Source organism: Populus trichocarpa, chromosome 5 (genome assembly GCF_000002775.5).
Source record: "Populus trichocarpa isolate Nisqually-1 chromosome 5, P.trichocarpa_v4.1, whole genome shotgun sequence".
Classification (NCBI taxonomy): domain Eukaryota; kingdom Viridiplantae; phylum Streptophyta; class Magnoliopsida; order Malpighiales; family Salicaceae; genus Populus; species Populus trichocarpa.
In genome coordinates this window covers 18,938,125-18,944,124 of record NC_037289.2, presented here as the reverse complement: position 1 = coordinate 18,944,124, position 6,000 = coordinate 18,938,125, and positions in this window count along the sequence as shown.

Below are 6,000 nucleotides of genomic sequence, written 5' to 3'. Positions count from 1 at the left end.
AAAAAATCTTCCTAAGTTTAGTTGTTTTTTAGGCAATTTCAAGGATTTTCTCTCATCATCACCGGAATTAGCGATCTCTCTATTTCTTCTTTTAAAACAGGGACTAAAACAAAACAAAAATAAACTTTTACATCAAAATTAAATTGAAAAAACATTGAGGGACCAAGTAGGTATAATTTATAAAGTTGAGGACTAAATTAAATTTTTTGTATGAACTTTGAAACCATCACCATGTGTGGCGCATTTTCTACTCTAGACCTTTGTTTTTTAATTTTATCTTTATCAACAATTTGGATTTAATTATTCTTGAATTTGACAAAAAAAATTACAATCATAAAAAAAATAATTAAAAATAAAATTTTAAATAATAAAATCACGGTAAAATGTCAATAGTGTGAACAATGATGCGGGCCCAGTGTTTGGCCGCATTATTTAGTGTTTTATATAATATAATATAATAACTGTCGAAACCCATTCCATGCACATGCTGTACGGCTAAAATACAAGATAGACCGAGGGAAGAAAATAGAACACAAATTACGAGAAACCTGCCTTATAATAGTACGAAAAGAAACCATGGAAAATACTAAATAGGGAGATGTATTTTATCGATAATCTAAGAAATATTACAATAAATACAAGAGCAAGGAAAACATTAGTGTTTGAAAAACAAAGTTTTTGACTTTTCTTAATATATATATATATATATATATATGGATTATATAAGCTCGGAATATTTTAATTTTTTTGTTTAATTTTGGCTGATGTTTAAGTCGATTGAAGGATTTTTTTGCTATTGCATGAAGAAATGATTAAAAATAATATTGTTTTTTATATTATTTTCTGTGATAAACATGCAAAGGTATGAAGAATAATATAATTAATATATTTCGTCTTAACAAGGATGGGAGACTAAATTAAAGCATGGCTTCCAACAGTTGTTGTCAAAATTGCACAAATATTTTTCCCATAAACGAAGGAGGACAAGTGGAATATGGAATATGCAAAAGAGCATACTTCTCAAAATGGTTGGTGTCAAAAAGTGAAAGGAACAAGAGCGTAAATAGACTGCTCACTGGATCAGTCCAAAATAGAAGCGCCAAGTTGACGGAGTACTAGGAGGGTGGAACACGTTGATGACAAATATTGTGTTTGGGAGGTTGTGATTGATTTTTAAAGTATTTTTTATTTAAAAATTATTTATAATATTAATGTATCAAAATGATAAAATATAAAAAATATTAATTTGAAGCAAAAAAAATTAATTTTTTTCAAAAGCGTTTTTAAAATGCAAAAACAAATAGGACAGTTTGACAACGAGGTTAAAAAAAAATTTATTGAAAAAAAATAATTTAATATATTTTAAAATTAAAAAAAATAAAAAAACAATTTATATTGTATTTTTTAATATTCTCCTAGAGTTTTTTTTATTAAAATATGATAGTGATTATTTTTTAAATTGATTTTTATTTAGAAATTGATTAAAATAATATTTTTTATTTTTTAAAAATTTATTTTTAACATAAATAAATAAAAATGATATAAAAATGTAAAAAAAATAAAATTAAAAATTAAAAGCGTTTTCTCAAAAGCAAACATGCTAAAATAATAGTCGTTCTACTGCACGTGATGGATGGGTCCCATCTAAGGTCAGGTGCAGGTCCACATCGCCCCCATATTGCAGCTATAATTAGGTTCGGTAGTTAATTTGATGGTGTTTATTGTTGTTTTTTAAATAATTTTTTATTTTAAAATATATGTTAATAATATTGTTTTATTTTTAAAAAAATATTTTTGATATTAACACATTAAAATAATTTGAAAATATTAAAAATATATAAATTTAAATTTAATAAAAAAATTTAACTTTTATTAAAAATATTTTTGAAATGCAGAAGGAAACACGTCCTGATTCTGCTTAGCAATCTATTAACTATTGGATTGCGTGGTCAGCGTAGCATGTCGGTGGATCCAAGTATGGAGTCTCACGTGCCAAAAAGCGCTAAAATCCAATTTTAATTTTCAACTTCTTTAAAATCACATGTAAAGCACTATTTAAAAGAAAAAAACCCTAATTATTTTCGTCTATGTTAGGTTAAATTCTTTTCAAAAATTGAATCCGGAACTTTTTAAGTATTTTAATAGTTAACAGTAACTTTTTAAGTATTTGAATTACGTACTGGATTGGATAAAATTGTATAGTAAAAAAATTAATTTAAATTGAATAAAGAAATAATTTGAATAATTAGTTAGCTGATTTAAAAAGGTTTTTTTCTCTCTGAATTTTATCAATCAATTTAATTAATAAAAACATAAATAAACAGGGTTTTATTTTTTCTCATTCTAAAGTTGAGGTAGTGTAGTTTTCTCTAAATCAGGAATGATTTATAGAGCTAATGTTTTACAACTTATAATGATAATAAAAATACTTAATTTTTTATTAATTATTAAATATGATAAAATTAACATGAAATTTCATGATTTGAATTTTTTTTATAAAAAATACAACATCACTCGGTAAAAAAGATTGGATAAATAAATTGAAAATAAATCCTCCACTGATTTCTTTTTTCAGAGATATGCGAGGTTACGTGTGATCAATCAAATGGTGATGGCCGAAAAAAATAATCTTTTTCAGGTCTGATAATTTGCCAAATCGATCTCGTGGGACTCTTTGTACGGATGTTCCTACATCAGTATTTGTGGGCCTACAATGAAGACAACTGCCACATTGCCGAAATTGAGACCGGTTGTAGGGTATAAAATCCAATAAAAGGGGTTTAAGCATCACATGATTCTGATTATGGTATGTATAGAGTAATTACTAATTAATGGTCTCCCTAAGTCCATGTGAGCCCGTGGATTATATTTATTTTCTACATACCAGTTAACCAAAACATTATACTGCCTGAGTTTTTCACTTTGTAGCCATAGAAATAATTTATCGTGTATTACTAAAATGAAATTATTTATTTTTCTTTGAATGCAAAAAAAAAAAAAAAAAAGAAGCTTTGAGGGTGAGGGTGTTTTAGGTTTTTTCACTGCCTTATTAGTCATTAATGATTATTGGGTGATGTCTAAAATTTTTTTTATTGGTTTTTTCACTTACTTATATATTATTTTTTAAAAAATATTTGTTTTTTTTATTTTATTCAATTTCTTTTCTATGGGTTTATCCCGGTCTCATGACTTAGGTCATGGATTTTGCATGCGTTTTTAGAATATAATTTTTTTACTTTGATTTTGTGTTTGATTTTTCAAGATATTATTCTAATTCATCTATAATTTGTTTTTGTTCTATACAAATGAAATATATTTTTTAAAATAATATTTATGGTGTGTTTGGTGCTGTGTAATATTTCTTTACGGTGTGAGTTTATCTAGTATGTTTTATTTGTGTTTATCTTTAGTTCATAGATTTTTTATAGTGTTAATTTATTTATTGATTTCAATAAACAATTTCAATGAGTATATTTGGGTTAATATCTTATTTTGAGTGATTGAATATCTTGATTTATATTCATTTTTGAATTTGTTTGAATTCTTTTTGGGTTATTGTTAATAATTTTTTTTGTTTATTTATATAAATAATTATAAATTTATTTAAATAGATATTTTCAGAAGCATTTCAATATACACTTTAAATTTTAACAATCTATATACCTGATATTTTTATTAAAAAAAATTATAACCCATTCCGGATCACTGGTTACAAAGTTAGAGTGTGTTTGGTATTACGGTAGTTGTTGTGGTTGTGGTTTGAAAAAAGTTGTTTTATAAAAAGTATTTTTAGTTGAGGTTGGTTTAAAAAAATAGGTGTTTGGTTAAAACTGTGGTTGAAATTGAGGTTGAACAAAAAGTAGTTTAATGTGTTTGGTTAATAATGCTTTTGAAATTGAGGTTATAAAATAATTTTAAAAAATATATATTAATATTGATGGTTTTTAATTTAAATATTGTAGATTTAACTATTATTATTACATTATGAAATAAATCATACTTTATATAAAATATTTTTTATTGGTTCATTAAACTATCTACATTTCTATCACGTACGAAATACATCTGACAAGAACTACAGTTTTCATAATTTTTTAGCGTGTAATAAAATTAGATAAAACATTATCATGTATAAAATTCACTCTAAACTAGTTTTTTTTTAAAAAAAAATGTTAAAAAAAGTAACACACTAAAAAAAAAAAGTGTCCACGCAGTGTAAGTGAACAGTGCAAAAGAATTGTACTGTTCACTATTTTTTAAGTGAAAAGTGCAATTCTCTTGCACTGTTCACATAAACAGTGCATCACTATGCACTATTCATGTTAATTACATTGTTCATTGAACAGTGCAATTAACGTGAACAGTGCAAAAAAAACAAGGAATTCTTTGCTTTTTAAATACTGCGTTTCCAACGCAGAAAAAAAATGAAATCTAGTGAATAGTATGCTTTTTTTTACCGCAGTCGATGAGCCAAACAGGCTCTTAGTAGATAATATTCTTTGTCAAGGTATTAGGTAAGATATTAGGTATGTATGCTTTCCGCTGCTGATACAGCGCACCAAGTTTGTGGGCCATGTAGACTGGGAGGTGGCTCCTGTATTATATAGCTCGTGGAGGAATTTTTTTATTTTTTTTCCTCATCAATCTAGCTTTTGCCCATTGGATTTTAATATTATATATATTAATCTTATAGGCAAATTATTTTATATCAGAATCTGAAAATTTATAAATTTCTTATTAAACACCATAACCTAAAATTTACTAGAAGTAATCAACGAGGGGGCACGAACTTTGAACCATCCATCAAAATAAACTGGCCTTAATTATACGTTGACAAATGTTATATTTAATAGTCAATGCGTAGAGGCTTGACCATGCCTTGAAACAAGGCCGTAATTATGTCATGAAAAGTGTGCTCCTCGCAATTCCCAACGTAGCTCTTACATGATTAACAGGAAGGAAACTTAGGTCATACATCAAGTGCCTGCACAGGACATGAAAGGCAAGAAAACAACGTTAGAGCCCTAGTTTATGGTTTCTTTTAGCGGTTAGGCATAATGATACTTGCTTCGAGTTCTATGTTCCTAGCTAACAACTGCGGTTAGAATGGGGTTTGGAAGTCCAAAATGACATGCTAACTAGAAACAAAAACAGATGCGAGTAGCGGCAATGGCAAACAAGAATTAGCAAGATGTCCCTCTTTCCCGCCTTAAATCTTCAACTAACTTGTCATATTTTAACTGACAGAAAAGGAAACGTAACTTGTCAGTTGGTGGGCTTGTGTGTTTTCAATAACAAGGCACAAAATGATGCAGTTAATTAGTCTTACTACTCTATTAGATTATTTGATTCCAGAAAGTGTTCCCGCCCTCTCTAGATTCTAGATCAAGCTACCAGTGGTCAAATGATTAATCTATCAGCAAAAGCTCAGGTAGTGGAGCCCATCATCACTGAACTCGATGGGATTTACGCAGCGTTTAAGGTTGTATCAGTTTGGGCCTCTGCATGCAACTGTCTCCTATCCTATCCCTGCCAGAATGAGTGATGAATTGTCACTGCCCTAGTTGGATTCATCATGCTAGCAGTTTCCTCAAGATTGATAAAGTATGGAAAAGTCGACGGGAATTTTAGAGAAGACTGAAGATAAGAGATCGATCTGGTGTGCAAAATTAAGCCGACGAGAATCTTAGAGAACGAGGAGGAAATATCGAAGTAAGCTGGCGAAATTGCTTAGAATATAGTCATAGGCAATAAATTTCGTTGCTTCTTTCCTACTTGAAGATAAGCTTAGCCAGTTTTTTTCAAACAAGCGTATAGTCCTTGAGATTTTCTTTCTTCTTTCCAACCTGATATCGACTGCTTTGAGAAAAACCAGCACCAGCAGCTCTACCAGTTCCTCTGGTAACAAAAACACATGATGTGACCAAGTCATTGATTAACCTTAAAATCGATTTGATAAACAAGACAAGGAGTCTTTTTATATTCTATATATATATATAT